Below are 19,174 nucleotides of genomic sequence, written 5' to 3'. Positions count from 1 at the left end.
TATTTTTTCTCATATTCTTTCAACTGTCTGGATGCATATGCCACTACTTTCCCATATTGCATTAATACACAGCCCAAACCTTTATGTGAAGCATTACTATAAATCACAAATCCCCCACTCCCCTCAGGAATAGTTAAAATAGGTGCTGAAGTTAATCGAACTTTTAGTTCTTGAAAACTCTCCTCACATTCACTTGTCCACTCAAATATGACATTTTTCTGTGTCAATCGAGTCAATGGGATTGCGATTCGAGAAAATCCTTCTACAAATTTTCTATAATATTCTGCCAATCCCAAAAAACTTCGAACTTCAGTCACATTACTTGGTTGTTTCCAATTAACAACGGCTTCAACCTTTGAAGGATCAACTGATAGACCTTCCTTTGATATGACATGTCCTAAAAAGGTCACTTGTTTAAGCCAAAATTCACATTTACTAAGTTTGGCATACAATTTATTTTCTCTTAATATTTGCAATACCATTCTTACATGCTGCTCATGTTCCTTCTGATTCTTGGAATAAATTAAAATATCATCGATGAATACCACAATAAATTTATCCAAAAAGGGCCTAAAGATTCGATTCATCAAATCCATAAATGCAGCTGGTACATTAGTTAATCCAAAAGGCATAACTAAAAATAAAAATTCATAATGGCCATACCTTGTTCTGAAAGCTGTCTTGAGTATGACTTCACCTTTAATCTTAAGCTGATGGTATCCAGATCTAAGATCAATTTTTTAAAACACTTGTGATCCTTGTAATTGATCAAATAAATCATTAATTCTAGGTAATGGATACTTATTTTTCACTGTCACTTGGTTCAACTGTCTATAAAGAATACACAATCTTATAGTACCATCTTTCTTTTTGACAAACAGTGCTAGAGCACCCCAATGTGACACACTGGGCCTGATAAAACCTTTCTCTAATAATTCTTCCAATTGTTGTTTCAGTTCTTTAAGTTCTGCAGGAGCCATTCTATAAGGTGCCTTAGAAATTGGTGCTACCCCCTGGCACTAATTCAATGGAGAATTCAATTTCCCTGTCAGGCGGTAATCCTGGCAATTCTTAAGGAAAACGTCGGGAAATTCTCGGATAACCGGAGTGGTATCCAAATTTATTTCTTCCTTCTTATCTTCTTTGATATAGGCAAGAAAGCCTTGACACCCTTTTCGAAGGAGGCGATTAGCTCGAATACAAGAGATTAAATATGATGGGGAGTCTTCTTTGACACCATTGAAGTAAAATACTGGTTGATTCGGAATACTAAAGGTAACAATTTTCTTATAACAATCAATACTTGCATGGTATGCAGAAAGCCAATCCATGTCTAATATTACATCAAAATCTTGAATTTCCAGGAGTATTAAATCAACCAACAGTTCCTTTTCTTCTATCTTTATTACACATGATTTGTACACTATATTGGTGTTAATTGAATCTCCCATCGGTGTGGCTACCTCTAGAATGTATTCTAATTGTTCTGGTTCTACCTTTAAGTGGCATGCAAAGTGTTGTGACACAAAAGAATGAGTAGATCCAGGATCAATCAAAACATGAGCTACTTTTTGGAAGATAGTAAGAGTACCTTGGATCACTGATTTTGAGGCCTGAGCGTCTTGCTCGGTAATCGCAAATACTCTTCCCTTCATCTGAGGCTTTGGAGCTATCTCTCCCTGCTTTGGAAGCTGTTGTGTCTGTAAGCTAGGACATTGTCTAATCCGGTGTCCCAATTTTCCACACTTAAAAAAGGCTCCGATATTCCAATAACAAGGGCTTGATCCATGATTTTTCCCACATTTTCTACATGGTTCTATTGGGTTTTGAAATGGCGAGGGCCTTGGCTTCTTGTTTGGCCTTTCAAACTGTTGTCGATTAGATGATGTAGGTCTAACATGACTGTTCTGATTTTTTGTCTTTTGGTAATCTTCAAAATCTTTTTCGACAAATTGGGCACGATCCACTATTTCAGCATAAGTTCTTAATTTCAAGACTGATATTCTGCTTCTAATAGCTGGCCTGAGACCCCTTTCAAATTTCTTCACCTTTCTTGCCTCATTATTAATCATATGGGGTGCAAACCTGGCCAATTCAGTAAACTTGGCCTCGTACTGTGCTACTGTCTTATTTCTTTGGATTAATTCTAGAAATTCCATTTCTTTTTGGTCTCAAATAAAATCTGGAAAATATTTTTCATTGAATGCCTCTAGAAATACTTCCCAAGTCAAGGTTTTATTTTCTTTGACCAATACTCCTTTTGCCATTCGTCACCAGTGTTGTGCCTCACCTTCTAACATAAAAACTGCCAAGGCCACCTTCCTATCATCAGGACATTCCATAACCTCGAATATTTTTTCCAATTGCATAATCCATCCCTCGGCTTCCAGTGGGTTTACAGCACCCTTAAAAGAAGGTGGGTTTAATTTCTTAAATTGTTCGATATTGCTCCCACCATTTCTTGTAACTGACTGCTTGGGTGGATTGTTGTTTTCCATCTGATGTTGCATTAAAGCAACCATATTTTCCAAGGCTTTGTGAATTCCTTCCATATTGGCTTTAGCTATTTTGGATCTTGACTTTATCCCGGGCTGTACACACAATAAATGTGATTTTTAAGTATATTCTTTTTAAATTTCCTAAGGATCTTCAACCTGGCTTTGATACCATAATTGTCACACCCCAAGAATTTACAGTACTGTTATTCCTGAGATGTGACAGACAAAACATATATACATCTATTGATAGGACAAATTTACAGTGGCGAGGTCTTACATAGTAAGTAAAGAAAGCTAGCACAACAACAGTATCTTCCAAGGTTGATCTTGACTAGCACTCAAAATGAATCCGTAGTTATCTTGAAAAAATGTTTACCATAGTTTGATGAGTTTGGCTACTCAGTAAGTGATCATCATAATCCTAAAAATAATCATGACTGAAAGATATAAATATTTCCAAAATGAGATCTACTAATAGAAATGCATCAACAATTTCAATTTCAATAATTGCATAATTAAGTATAATCCGAGTAATTGAAATGCTTATAACACTTTTAACAACAGTACATAATTCAAAGGATTTCACAAAATACCCTACTGGCGTCCCAAGTAGCTCACCTATAAGCACAAATTTAGAAATAATTGTCACACCCCAAGAATTTACAATACTGATATTCCTCAGATGTGACAGACAAAACATATATACATCTATTGATAGGACAAATTTACAGTGGTGAGGTCTTACATAGTAAATAAAGAAAGCTAGCACAACAACAATATCTTCCAAAGTTGATCTTGACTAGCACTCAAAATGAATCCGTAGTTATCCTGAAAAACATGTTTACCATAGTTTGATGAGTTTGGCTACTAAGTAAGTGATGATCATAATCCTAAAAATAATCATGATTGAAAGATATCAATATTTTCCAAAATGAGGTCTATTAGCAGAAATGCATCAACAGTTTCACTTTCAATAAATGCATAATTAAGTATAATCCGAGTAATTGAAATGCTTATAACACTTTTAACGACAGTGCATAATTCAAAGGATTTCACAAAATACCCTACTGGCGTCCCAAGTAGGTCACCTATATACCCCATCAGCATCCTGATGGGTCCACTTAATCCCTATCGGCGTCCCAGATAGGTCCACTTAATCCCTGCAGGTCCACTTATACCTCACCGGCGTACCGAATGAGTCAACTTAATCCCTACCGGCGTCCCAGATAGGTCCACTTATACCTCACCGGCGAACCGGATGAGTCCACTTGCGTACTTAAATATCTCTTTAAACATTCGAAAGCAGCAATATCATGTACTCAACATATCACTGAAATCATTAATATGAATTTCACTTAAACCATTAATAACAGTCACTCTCTATAACATTTCAAAAATAACCAATCAAATATTTTGGGCTCAAATTTAGAAAGGTAGCAGTTTGTAAAGGAATTATAGCATAATTGCCAATTTAATATGTATAGAAAAACTCTTATAAAAATTCAAGAATACGAAATTATCACAATTTATGGAATATCAATTCAAAAATAAACATTTCACAACAATACTATAATCAATTGCAAAAATGTCAATTTTTAAATAATAAGGCAGTCATTTGCACATGAATTTTACACTGTCTAAATACTCAAAACAGTAAAAAGAAATATCACAATTTTACTAAAAGCAGAAATATCACATTTATTTCTAACAATAGACAAGAAAAATAAATAAATTTATTTTTCTAATTTACAGCATTCAAAATTTCTAACATAGATAAAATATCACAATTTTTATTAAAAATATTATTTTTCAAGATAATGAGGTCACGTGCGCATAAAATTTATCGCGCCTAAAATTCATGCTAATAAGCAGAAATAATTATTTCATTTTATTTTTAAAAAGAATGGATTACTTTTCGAGACAATGAGGTCACTTACACATAAAACTGATAAAATAAAGATTCTAGACGGAAATATCACTATTTATTAAAAATAGACTATTTTTCAGGAAGACGATGTCACTTACACACAAAACTTATAAAATAAAGATCCTGGACGGAAATATCACTATTTATTAAAAACAGACTATTTTTTAGGAAGACGATGTCACTTACACACAAAACTTATAAAACAAAGATCCTGGACGGAAATATCACTATTTATTAAAAACAGACTATTTTTCAGGAAGACGATGTCACTTGCCCACAATTATTTGAGAGGGAGCTTCCGATAAAAATTCGGTTCGAGAGAGAAGTTCACTGTGTTTCGACCAGAGAGAGAGATCTCAAAATTTTGTTTTAGGGTGGGAGTGCTCACATCCCCTATTTAAATTCTTTAACGTATTATAATATTGTTTTATTACGCTCTACCTCATACCTGAGGTGTCGCGTTAAAAGCAGAATTTTATCGTACGAAAACCACGTCCGCTAAAGGACGCTGCCAGCTGCAAGCAGCAGGAGGCAAAAGCAGGCAAAGAAAAAAAAAGTAAAGGCAAAGCAAAAGTTAATCCAAAGCAAAAGTTTTGAAAAAAGTGATGGTCCCCAAGGACCATCATACTCAATCAGACCATCACCTATTAAAAGCATCATTTTCTCCCCTTTTTTTTTTTTTTTGAAATTTTAGGATTGTTAGGAAAACTCGATCACCTTCCTAAAATTCAAGATCTCTCCTTCGGTTATCGGCATAACTCTTTTGCCGACAATTATTTCTAAAATTCTAAAATTTGAGGAAGGTGATCGAGTTTTCCTAAAAATCTCACCAATAAAGGGCATTATGAGATTCGACAAGAAAGGAAAGTTGAGCCTACGTTACATCGGACCATTTGAAATCCTAGAAAGAATCGGAGGTGTCGCTTATAGACTTGCCTTACCACCCGAATTGGCAAATGTCCATAATGTCTTTCATGTATCTAAACTACGAAAATATCAGCCCGACCCATCCCATATCTTAAAATATGAACCTTTACCGATCAGAAAGGACTTATCCTTCATTGAGCAGCCAATTTTGATACTGGATAGAAGGGTGCAAGTGTTGCATAACAAGGAGATTCCATTAGTCCGTGTATTATGGCAGTACCATTCAAGAGAAGAGTCGACTTGGGAACGAGAAGACGAAATCAGAGCAAAATACCCCTATCTTTTTCAGTAATCAGATACACAAATTTAGAAGACTAAATTTCTTTAAGGAGGGAAGAATGTAACAATCCTAAAATTTCAAAAAAAAAAAAAAAGGGGGGAAATGATGCTTTTAATTAGTGATAGTCTGATTGAGTATGATGGTCCTTGGGGACCATCACTATTTTCAAAACTTTTGCTTTGGATTAACTTTTGCTTTGCCTTTACTTTTTTTTCCTTTGCTTGCTTTTGCCTCCTGCTGCTTGCAGGAGGCAGCGTCCATTAGCGGACGTGCTTTTCGTACGATAAAAGTCTGCTTTTAACGCGACATCTCAGGTATGAGGTAGAGCGTAATAAAACAATATAATAATACGTTATAAGAATTTAAATAGGGGATGTGAGCACTCCCACCCTAAAACAAAATTTTGAGATCTCTCTCTCTGGTCGAAACACAGTGAACTTCTCTCTCGAACCGAATTTTTTATCGGAAGCTCCCTCTCAAATAATTGTAGGTAAGTGACATCGTTTTTTTGAAAAATAGTCTATTTTTAATAAATAGTGATATTTCCGTCTAGGATCTTTATTTTATCAGTTTTATGTGTAAGTGATCTCATTGTCTCGAAAAATAATCCATTCTTTTTAAAAATGAAATGAAATAATTATTTCTGCTTATTATCATGAATTTTAGGCGCGATAAATTTTATGCGCACGTGACCTCATTATCATGAAAAATAATCTTTTTAATAAAAATTGTGATATTTTATCTGTGTTAGAAATTTTGAATGCTGTAAATTAGAAAAATAAATTTATTTATTTTTCTTGTTTATTGTTAGAAATAAATGTGATATTTCTGCTTTTAGTAAAATTGTGATATTTCTTTCTACTGTTTTGAATATTTAGACATTGTTAAATTCGTGTGCAAATAACTGCCGTATTATTTAAAATTGACATTTTTGCAATTGATTATAGTATTGTTGTGAAATGTTTATTTGCAAATTAACATCCCATAAATTGTGATAATTCTGTATTCTTGAATTTTTATAAGAGTTTTTCTATACATATTAAATTGGCAATTATGCTAGAATGCCTTTACAAACTGCTACCTTTCTAAATTTGAGCCCAAGATATTTGATTGGTTATTTTTAAAATGTTATATAGAGTGATTGTTATTAATGGTTTAAGTGAAATTCATATTAATGATTTTAGTGATATGTTGAGTACATGATATTGCTACTTTCGAATGTTTAAAGTGATTTAGAAATAATTTAAGTATGCAAGTGGACTCATCCGGTTCGCCGGTGAGGTATAAGTGGACCTATCTGGGACGCCGGTAGGGATTAAGTGGACTCATCCGGTATGCCGGTGAGGTATAAGTGGACCTGCAGAGATTAAGTGGACCTATCTGGGACGCCGATAGGGATTAAGTGGACCCATCAGGACGCTGATGGGGTATATAGGTGACCTACTTGGGACGCCAGTAGGGTATTTTGTGAAATCCTTTGAATTATGTACTGTTGTTAAAAGTGTTATAAGCATTTCAATTACTCGGATTATACTTAATTATGCAATTATTGAAAGTGAAATTGTTGATGCATTTCTATTAATAGATCTCATTTTGGAAAATATTGATATCTTTCAAGCATGATTATTTTTAGGATTATGATGATCACTTACTGAGTAGCCAAACTCATCAAACTATGGTAAACATTTTTTCAGGATAACTACGGATTCATTTTGAGTGCTAGTCAAGATCAACCTTGGAAGATACTGTTGTTGTGCTAGCTTTCTTTACTTACTAAGTAAGACCTCGCCACTGTAAATTTGTCTTATCAATAGATGTATATATGTTTTGTCTGTCACATCTCAGAAATAACAGTACTGTAAATTCTTGGGGTGTGACAATTATGGTATCAGAGCCAAGTTTCGATCTTTAATTGTCACACCCCATGAATTTACAATACTATTATTCCTGAGATGTGACGGACAAAACGTATATACATCTATTGATAGGACAAATTTACAGTGGCGAGGTCTTACAAAGTAAATAAAAAAAGCTAGTACAACAACAGTATCTTCCAAGGTTGATCTTGACTATCACTCAAAATGAATCCGCAGTTATCCTGAAAAAATGTTTACCATAGTTTGATGAGTTTGGCTACTCAGTAAGTGATCATTATAATCCTAAAAATAATCATGATTGAAAGATATCAATATTTTCCAAAATGAGATCTATTAACAGAAATGCATCAACAGTTTCACTTTCAATAAATGCATAATTAAGTCGAATTCGAGTAATTGAAATGCTTATAACACTTTTAACTGCAGTACATAATTCAAAGGATTTCACAAAATACCCTACTGGCGTCCCAAGTAGGTCACCTATATACCCTATCAGCGTCCTCATGGGTCCACTTAATCCCTATCGGCGTCCCAGATAGGTCCACTTAATCCATGCAGGTCCACTTATACCTCACCGGTGTACCGGATGAGTCCACTTAATCCCTACCGGCGTCCCAGATAGGTCCACTTATACCTCACCGGCGAACCGGATGAGTCCACTTGCATACTTAAATTATTTCTAAATCTCTTTAAACATTCGAAAGCAGCAATATCATGTACTCAACATATCACTGAAACCATTAATATGAATTTCACTTAAACCATTAATAACAGTCACTCTCTATAATATTTCAAAAATAACCAATCAAATATTTTGGGCTCAAATTTAGGAAGGTAGCAGTTTGTAAAGGCATTCTAGCACAATTGCCAATTTAATATGTATAGAAAAACTCTTATAAAAATTCAAGAATACGGAATTATCACAATTTATGGAATATCAATTCACAAATAAACATTTCACAACAATACTATAATCAATTGCAAAAATGTCAATTTTTAAATAATAAGACAGTCATTTGCACATGAATTTTACAATGTCTAAATATTCAAAACAGTAGAAAGAAATATCACAAGTTTACTAAAAGCAGAAATATCACATTTATTTCTAACAATAGACAAGAAAAATAAATAAATTTATTTTTCTAATTTACAGCATTCAAAATTTCTAACATAGATAAAATATCACAATTTTTATTAAAAAGATTATTTTTCATGATAATGGGGTCACGTGCGCATAAAATTTATCGCGCCGAAAATTCATGATAATAAGCAGAAATAATTATTTCATTTTATTTTTAAAAAGAATGGATTATTTTTCGAGACAATGAGGTCACTTACACACAAAACTGATAAAATAAAGATCCTAAACGGAAATATCACTTATTTATTAAAAATAGACTATTTTTCAGAAAGACGATGTCACTTACCCACAATTATTTGAGAGGGAGCTTCCGATAAAAATTTTCGGTTCGAGAGAGAAGTTCACTGTGTTTCGACCAGAGAGAGATCTCAAAATTTTGTTTTAGGGTGGGAGTGCTCACATCCCCTATTTAAATTCTTATAACGTATTATTATATTATTTTCTTACGCTCTACCTCATACCTGAGGTGTCGCGTTAAAAGCAGACTTTTATCGTACGAAAACCACGTCCGCTAAAGGACGTTGCCAGCTGCAAGCAGCAGGAGGCAAAAGCCGGTAAGCAAAACAGGCAAGCAAAAGTTAAACGAAGTAAAAGTTTTTGAAAATAGTGATGGTCCCCAAGGACCATCATACTCAAACAGAACATCACCTATTTATAAGCATATTTTCTCCTTTTTTTTTTTTTTTTTTTTTTGAAATTTTAGGATTGTTACATTCAATACAGAATTATCACAATTTATGGGATGTTAATTTATGACGAGCAAGTAGAGGTCCCCACAAGAGAGGGCTGGAATTGAAGAACCTAGGTAGGTTGAGGATGAGGTTTCCTGTGAGTCCGAGGGGCAAGAAGCTCCAAGCTTTGCCCTTATTTCAGAGGAGCCAGTGGCTCAGATGGCTATCACTTTAACAAGCCCGGTCCTTACGGTCAAGGTTTCTTCAATAGTAGTGGTCTCAGCAACACCATCTAAGCCTGTTTTTTATGGTGTTTCTAGCATGTTTACAGGCATGCTTAGAGCAGGCCTTCAGGGCTTGAGGGAGCTACCTCTCAATGAGCTGAGCGAAGCTTTGGCAAAGCTGAGGGAGTTCGCTACGACTATTGTGGTCAGAAGTGCACTAGAAGTGCTTTCCATTTTGATGCAACCCCAAATGAGTTGGAGAGATGGTAGTTGGGAGTGCTACATCATGAGGAAGAAACTAGCAGACTAGCCTCCTTAGAGGAGTCGATCTTGCATCGCCACGAGAAGATATATGCTTGCATAGAGAAGAAGGCCATGATAACTGGCCGTCAGCAGAATCTCAAGAGGGAGGCGGAAAGAAGCTTTAAGAGAATGATTGAAATCTGAGAGGAGATGCGAATATTGAGACAGGAATTCGCCGACCTTGAGATGGAGATGGTTCAGAGGAGGGCCATGGAGGCCTCTTTGGTTGAAGATTTGTCTGAACTCAATGGCACAATTCAGTCGAAAATTGTGGCAATGACAAAGGAGACTCTAACTATGGCAAAACTAAAGGGGCGTGTTCTGGGCATCGAGACTTCTCCTGCAGCGTGCAGCGTAGAGATCAATAAGATGATCGATAGTTCCTGAACATGTCATTTCCTCTTGCCAATACTTGTAAATGTTTTTAACTGATGAATAAAGTGCTTCTCTCTTGTGATTGACTTTGCTGCATGACTTCATTCTCTTCCTCCTTTTGCTGCACCTCACGTGATTTCTTTTTTTTTTTTTTTTGAATGCCACTCAACACTTTTATTGCCCTGAGAGGCTAATACCCCAAGCCTTGTTTAGCCCCATGCTGGGCTACCGTGTCTTGGATAGCTTCGAAATGGGGAGTCGTTGCTTTTTCTCCTCTTAATGTATGATTCGCCAAGGGCTTATAGTTCATTTTCCTCAGGATTTGGTGAGCCTAATAGCTATAGATAGTTCAATCAGAAGGGGCTTCGACCTCCATTAGTGACGCATTTACCTCGAGCTCATCATAGCTTTTAGTCTCTGGCACGAACTCCTTGAGATGTTTTGAAGCGATACGCATGACCTCCAATTGACTTTGGAGTCTGCGAACTTTGGTTCTTAAGTTTGCTAGGGGATCCTGCCCTTGAGGGGAAGAAAGTTGCTCTTCATCGAACTGCTCTCCTCGTGAGAGGTCAAGGAAAAGTACAACTTTCAGTTGGGCACCGGTCGGAGGAGCATCCTCTATACTCATAGCAACCGGGCTTTGAAAAATATTTCGAGGTGGTTGTCGCCCTACTTCGGCTTTCAAGAACGCGATGGGGATATGTAAGAAGTTTTGCTAGTCCGGCGTATAGGTGATTCTTGGAGCTGGGAATTCTATCCCCATGGATTACTCAATCTCAGGAATGACCTCTGGTTTATCTTCCGACCAAGGTGGCTCAGAGCTAGGGGTAGAGAGCGAAGACTCCTTTTCAAATGAAGAAGGATTCTTGAGGAATGATGGTTGAGATGTTAGAATGAAGAGTGATTAGGGGTAAAATTCTGCCCTGCCTCTTCCTCTTTGAACATGTTGACCAATGTTCTCCCAACATCCTCAACATCTGCATGAGATAAAGACGTTGTCTTGATTGTAGACTTGTGACCTTCATCATTAGGGTTTTGAGGCGACATCAGATCCGTGAAGTAATATTTAGCATCGGCATAGTGAGTTTCAGCCATAGGGAATGGTCTTTTGTCAGCATAGACCATATGATGTCTCCCGTCTCGACTATACTTGAAACATTGATGTAAAGTTGATGGAACCTCCCCCTGGTCATGGAGCCATGGTCGATCGAGGAGAACATTGTAGGAAGTATCGTTGTCGATTACATGAAACTGGGTGTAATCATTGAACTCATCGATCTTAAAAAGAAGACGTACCGTGCTGGCTGGCCTCTCTCTTGATTGGTTGAACCCTTGTACAATGACATGGGTCAGGGTAAGATCTTTGGACCCCAACCCTAATCAAGTGAGGATCCTCCTTGGAATAAGGTTGACTGCCGACCCTCCATCTAACATAATTCAGTTGATGAGGCATGCATGTAATTCACTAGTAACAAAGAGGGGGCCATTATGAAACTTTTCTCCCAGCTGTAGATTGTCCTCTGAAAAGGTGATTGGCATACATCCTTCTAAAATTGTCGAGTCCACTTCAATAGGTTCTACTTCGGTCTCATACAGTTCTGAGTTAAAGAGAGATTGAACCAAAGCTATCTGGTAATCCTTTAAGAGCACGAGGTGTCGAAGATATTGAGGAGAGTTGGAAGCTTCCGTAGATGCTCTATCACATTATATTTCACCTTTTCTAGATCAGGGGCTTGTGATGCTAGTCTTGACATTGATTTGGGTGGTATGTTTGGTTGAGGAGAAGGTTTGGGTAGAGAAGGTTTATTTTGGCAGGCAGTCTGACTTGAGCTTGATTTGCATGACGAAAGTTTGAAATTTTAGAAGAGACCGAGTGTATGGGATCAAAGGGGTCTTTTGAAGAATATGTGGATTTTTTGAAGTATTGGGATTAGAAAGGAGCCTAGGGACACTAAGATAAGCAGACTAGTCTTTGGATTAATGAGCAGTGGCAGACTAGTGAACTTCAAGGTTTCCGACTTCTGCGATGGAGGATGCAATGTCCTCCCTGATCTGAGATTTATCTGCCCCGTGGTGGGTATTGCTCCTGAAATTTACAGCATGTGGCAAGCTCCTTGAGAATAGGAGCTTTGCCCATTTGATTATCTCAGTCTCTGCTGAAAGTCAGGCTCAAGGGGCCACTAGGGTTTCTTTAACTTCGACTTCTTGTGCTTCTTTATAGATAGTAGCTTTGCCTTGGCTTTAGCTGCCAGGGCATCAGCAACTATTAGGAATCTTGCTTCCTGTGCCAGGGTCTTTCTCAATCATTTCCACTGTGTCCAGCTTATATTGATTCCTTGGAAATCCGGGCATATCAAGGTTGTACTTGTAGGGGATGTAGAAGAGGGAGAATGCGAAGAAAGAAAAGGAGAAGGAGAAGGGTTTGAAGGTGGGGGACTTTTAAGGTCATTCCCTTCATCAGACCGATCTGGGCAGCTTCTTACATTATCACCAGGGTTGGATGGGTGCAGGGGGTCTTTTAGGTCTTTCCCTTGTGTAGACCGTTGGGGACTGATTTTAACGTCATCACCCTCTTTGGAGATGTGCAAGGGGTCTATTAAGTCTTTCCCTTGCTTAGACCGTTGGGGAGTGCTTTTAACTAGTCACCCTCACTAGACGTGTGCAGGGGTTTTTTTAAACCTTTCCCATGCTTAGACAGTTGGGGAGTGCTTTTATCGTCATCACCTCATTGGACATGTGCAGGGGTTTTTTTAGGTTTTTCCCTTGCTTAGACTATTGGGGAGTGCTTTTTAACATCGTCACCCTCATTATACATGTGCTAAGTGGGAGATGGCACGAGAACATCTTCTTGACAGGATTAAGAAGGAAAAAGGATGGTGCCGGGGATGATGTCCAGTAAAGCTGACAGTGGAGGAAGGGGCTTGAGAAATTCCTGCTCGACTGTGGGTTTCTTGTTTCTTCGGCGAGTAGCCCTTAGTGCCCGTCTCTTTCTAGTTTTTTGAGGTGATATGTGATTCGTCATGCAGGGATGGCGAACAGTTTTAGCTTGGCGAACTGCTTCTCACCTTACGGACTTAAGTCTGCTTCGACCATATAGACTATCCATGGCTGTGGAGTCGAGGATTCCGCTGAGTTAGAGTCACTGATAGGAAGATCTTGCTTTGTGAGATCTTCTTACCCCGATAGAGAAGTGATTTAAGGATCATTTACGGGAAAATTGTAAAAATCTTGACACTCCCGTAATTTCTTTGCAAATATATCAAGGAAACTTGTACATTCTGACAAGTAATGGCCTTTTATCTGATGGTACAGGCACCAACAATCTTCAGTCCCCTTAACAAGAGGATGGGGTTTCCTTGCTTGCTTTAGTGTGATTATGCCTTCCTGAAGCATTATAATGAAGAAGGCGTAAAGGATATCAGGCATTTCATCTTCCTCTTTGATAGTTATAGTATGGGAGGCCTCGGATGCCCCAAAGGCCTTCTTCAAGGTTTCAAGCTTTATCTGACCCTTCTGAATCAGGGCCTGGATAGTATCTTACCTTTGTCGTGCTTACCCCTTTAGAGAGGTCCAGAGTTTGGGAGGGAGCCTTCTTTGAATCAGTGACCATGACAGCCGCGCTGATTACCCCTTTTTGTTGGCTGCCCCGTATGTTATTCCGAGAGTTACCATTGCCCTGGTTGTTTGCTGAACTTGTAGATGGTTGTCGTGTTGCACCATGGTGGAGTGAAAAAATTTATGTGTGAACTGATTTAGAGATCAACTCTGACATGGAGGTCAGATTAGAGGCCTCGACATGTAGAGCGATCTCGGGTTGCATGTTCTGCATGCAAGTTTGGAGTGCTTCCTTCTCAAGCAAAGGACTAGGATGGCAAGAAGTCAAGTTTCTCCATCTTGATATGAACTGATCCACGGCTCATCGGGGTCTTGAGTTAGGGTGAGTATTTTGATGGTCTGAACCTCTCTCTCGACCTCATAGAAGAGTTGATAGAACAGTTTTTCCATCTCCTCCCATGTATGCATTGAGTTTGGAGCAAGTCTGGCATACCATTGAAATGCTAGGCCATCGAGGGTCTCAACTAACTATCGGAGAAGAAGTCTCCCATCTGCCACTGTTTCTCAACATGTTGCTTGGAAGTGGGCAATATGTTGGTTCGAGAACGTGGTTTCGTTGAATAAAGGAAACTTCCCTTTCTTATAATCTAAGGGAAACGAGACTTGATCAATATACGAGGGTTATGGCCTTTGATAAGGTGTCGCACCTTGTATCCCCAGGATTTGTCTGTTTCTTAAACTATGGGTGACCATAGCGCCAATATCCGTCTAAGAGACTGAATGAGGGATAGAATTTTCCTGTGAGGTACAAGGAGGGGACTGCCGTGGAGGTGCATCATCAGAGTGATGGGAATTGACCTCATGTTTAGCCGACTGGTGTGTGGCATGGACACGATCGATCTTTTCCATCATCGCACACACCATATCCTCAAACTTGTTCATGCGCTCTTCTTGTGCATCATCAAGCTCGCTTACAACCATTACGCAGACCTTTTCTCTGTGGAGTTCAATGTTAGTGGCAACTGAGGGCTTGCGAACTTGATGGGTCGCACAAGGTAGGTCAGTCAACAGGGGGCCAGCATGCCCTGACTGAAGTCAACTCTTGTATGTTGATTGCGTTTGGACTGGTGTTCGACGATCTTGGGACCGTGGTTACTGAGTGGCTGGGTCTTCTTCTGTGACAATAACAACAGTACAGGGCTCATGGAACTCTTCTTCAAGCTTCATCGTCTGAAGGGAGTAGAAGGGATTTAGGTGAAGAGGGTCATAAAAATTGGTTGTTTTCACTGCCTTGGTCACCTCCCTAGCCAAAATTTGTACACCTGTATCACGTTTAGCCTTGAGGTTTTGATGGACCTCTTGCCAAAACTACGATCTAGGTCATAGCTGGTCAGCTCTTCTTACACAGGAGAGAGCTGTCTCCATCAGATGTGGCAATGGATGAGGGCTAGGAATTAGAATCATCATGGGCCAGGGAGGATGAAGGACTCGATCTTCCATCAGGTCATTGCCCCGAGCTCTCTTGTGAGCTCCAGTGACATGACCAAAGTGACAAGGCTGGTTCAGGATGAAGGAGGAGCAAGCAGAAGCAGGATTGAGTCACGAAAGGGCTCGAGTCTAGGGTAAGAGGGTGTCTGTGACGGCGACCGGTGTGTGCCCTTTGAAGAAGGATTATGGGAGACCTGGGGGTCATCCTGGGCTCATGCAAGTGATCTGGCCTTAAGAGACCGAGAACTACGAGTAGGTTTCTATAAGAGAACAAATGTAGGCCTGCCCCTTACAGGGTGTGCTTGTTTGTGCAGATTAGAAGGATGAGGAGGTCGTCTCCTGTGTACCCGGGTTGGCGTAATGACGATGTTACCCCAAGTAGTGAGATGCATTTGATCAACGTGCGCATGACCTGACCTTAGAAGGTTCGATCTTGGACATGGACTCAAGGTAACAGAAGGGTTGCCTCGAGGTGAGACTCGAGTGGGTAACCCACGAGCCTTGTGGTGTGTGTGAGGGGTGGAGACCGTGGTTTTCGCCTCGATGTATTCAGCCTCTAGGGATAGAGACCAATGGTGCAGAAATGTGGGGGGTAGCCCTATGGTGACCCATAGAAACATTGGCAGCTTGTTTGCCTTTTGCAGAAAGGGATTGGGCAGCCTTCCGGCATACCTTAAGAACACAACCGGCAAGTGACTTGTCGGTGGCTGGGTGCATGCTATGTGGTCACACACATATATGGCAAATGTTATAATACAGGTAGGTCAGACCTCACCCTTTTTCTCTTTGATGAATGTATACAAGCATGCACATTCAAAAACAAGAAGAGAAGAAAGACAGGGGAGAGAAGAATCGACTGAATGAGAGGATAGAGCAGTGACTAAGCTGGTGAGTAATTAGCCTGACGTGGTAGCAAAACGGGCTCGGTAACTAAGACCGGCTCACACGATTACTACTAAACGTCATTACCAAGACTGACTAGCTAGGCATGATGGTCAGTTTGTCGTGGTAATAAAGCGAGCCAAGTAATTCTGACACAACAACATTATTGCTAGACGACAGGACTACCATAAAACGCTAATCTCAATCCCTCTTAGTCGAACGAAAGAGTAGCAGAATGATGGTTATGATGAAATAAGAGAAGAAGGGAATAGAAAGAAGGAGGCAGAAGAAAGGAAGAGAAGAGTGTGAAAGATAAGAGGATAAAGAGAGAGAGGGAAGGAAGATGCAGTTGGCGCTAAGCATTGCTGACTGTACTAGAAGGACGAGAGAGAAAATGCAGTCGGTGCTAGACTGCACCAACTGTGTTATATAGAGGAGGAGAGAGATAAAATGCAATCAACGTTAGGCTTCGCCAATAGTGTAAAAAAAAAATGGAGAATCCAGCTGGCGTAAGGCTTCATCGACTGTGACAAAAGAGAAGAGAAGGAGAGAACCAGTCGGCACTAGGCTTGCATCGGTTGTGATGGGAGAGAAGCAATAGAGAGAGAGAGAGAGAGAGAGAGCCGACGCTAGGCTTTGTCAATTGGAACAAAAGAGGAGAGAGAAATTCAACTGATGCTAGGCTTCACCGACTGTGAAAGAAGAGAAGAGTGAGAAATCCAGCCGGCACTAGGCTTCACCGACTGTGATAAAAGAGAAGAGAGAGAAATCCAGCCAATACTAAGCTTCACCTGTTGTGACAGAAGAGAGGAGAGAGAAATTCAGCCAACGTTAGGCTTCACTGACTGTGATAGAAGAGAAGAGAGAGAAATCCAGTCGGTGCTAGGCTTCATCGACTGTGACGGAAGAGAGGAGAGACAAATCCAGTCAGCGCTAGGATTCGTCGACTGTGATAGAAGAGAGGAGAGAGAAATATAACCGACGTTAGGCTTCGTCGACTGTGATCGAAAAGAAGACAAAGAAATATAGCCGGTGCTAGGCTTCATCGACCATGACAGAAGAGAGGAGAGAGAAATCCAGCATGCGCAAGGCTTCACCAACTGTGATAGAAGAGAGGAGAGAGTAATCCAGTCGACGTTAGGCTTATCCAATTGTGATAGAAGAGAGGAGAACGGATGGAGATAGAGATGAGAAGAAGAGAGAGAGAGATAGAGATGAGAAAGAGGGGAGAGAAAGAGATAGAGAGAGACGAGAAAGAAGGGAGCAAAGAGAAAGAGATAGAGACAAGAAAAAGGGAGGAGAGAGAAGGTTACCTACCTGAAGGGTACCATCCCATTTCTTCTCTCCTCTCTCTCCAAGACGTACCCACAAGCTCAAGAAAAAATCAGAATTTTAATGATTTATCCAAGAAGAATGAATCCGTCCTTTATACAATGAGGTAGTGTCTGTTTATATAGAATTGGGCTAAAACATGGGTGTACGCTCAAAACCTATCTGGAATTGAAGATAATTACAATTTAATTGAATTTAAAGAAATTCTAAAAATGGGTGCAAAAGGATTGTTTTTCTCCTGCTTAACAATGTGTGGAATTCCAGAACAGTCCCTTCTATTGCCCAAGAACTTGCGTGATCTTCCGTAGACGACTCGAGGTCGTTTTGATGCCCATTTGATCGAAAGATTATTATTTTCTTGTAGGGCTCTGCATGGTGATCATTTTAACACCAACTTCAAGTCATGAATCATGTTTTTTAGCGATGATCATGACGCTTGAATTTTGGATGAATCTTGAAAACTTCATAACGATTGTGTGCTTGTTCCTTGATGTTTCTTCATGATTTCTTCATTGAATCACACTGACCATGCTGTCACGATCATGTTACAACAAACATAGTGTGATTTCGTGTCCGAATGAAGATTTTGTCATCTGGAGTTTTTGGATGGAATCTTGACATCCGATGGCCTGAATTTATAGAAGCTTTGACGCCTTCGTGTATGAAATCCAACCATTCATCATATTCGAGGTTCGATCCAGAGATAGCCACTAACCTCACACACATAACGAGGTGTGCTGCTGCTGAATTTTCTACGACTTCCTTCACGGATCAACTATTTTCATTTAGTTTGTCTCTCTGCTCGGGCGTCATCACGGGGCATACCACATATCGAATTGCTCGCCTTGATGAGACGAACACGCTCACCAAATTTGGGAGCGATTTGACTATTTACGAGTGAGATATAGACCCTAAAAGTGACTGCCCGTGACTGCAAAAACAGGCACCTTTAATGGTGTTTTGATGCAGTGAGGCCACACGGGAATAGTGTACGGCCTATCCATTTTCGATATTTTACCCATAACTTTGTCTTGGTGTGCCTGATTAAGCCGAAACTTGGCCCATAGGGATTTTCGATCGTGGTAGTGGTCCCATAGTTGTTTGACGCACCAAAAGTAGGACTCTAGTTACAGGGTCCATCTCAGGCTTCTAGAGACCAATTTCGCTGAAATTGTTTCTTTGTGTTCACAGCCTTAGACATGTCTGATCGCAATGAGACTTGGTAGGTGGTCTTTTGAAGTTTGGATGAAGATGTTGACCAATTCTGGGGGCCTTATGAGATTGACAGGATTGTCCACTGTTTTGTAGGCTTTATTGACCTGCTTCCTATCAGGGACCAAGGTGTTAAAAAATATGTTCAAGCAGAGACTACTGTTGAGCCTGGGATAGGTTATACCATCTCTGGGTAGCTTGAGACTGCCATTGAGACTAAGATAGCTTAAGCTATCTCTGGCAAATTTATGACTGTTGTTGAGACTGATATAGGCTAAGCCATCTTTGGGCAGCTTGACACTTCCATTGAGATTGAAATGGGTTAAGCCATCTTTGGGTAGGTTGATACTGTCTCTTCGAGAATCTTCTTCGAATTTCAAAATCCACGGACTAAACTTTGCTTGAAATATAGTAAAATAGGGTACACTTTGAACAATGTTATTAAGAACCATACTCATTCTTGATCCTCTATGATCATCCAT

General features: G+C 39.4%; 1 pseudogene; it reads right to left on the bottom strand.

Annotated features, from left to right (window-relative positions):
* Positions 1 to 19,174, bottom strand: part of LOC148783593 (uncharacterized) — a 21,838-nt pseudogene extending 2,664 nt beyond the window's left edge.

The sequence above is a fragment of the Amborella trichopoda genome, chromosome 1, assembly GCF_054954075.1.
Source record: "Amborella trichopoda isolate Santa Cruz 75 chromosome 1, AtrichopodaSantaCruz75HAP2 v2.0, whole genome shotgun sequence".
Taxonomy (NCBI): domain Eukaryota; kingdom Viridiplantae; phylum Streptophyta; class Magnoliopsida; order Amborellales; family Amborellaceae; genus Amborella; species Amborella trichopoda.
This window is presented reverse-complemented; position numbering and strand designations above follow the sequence as displayed.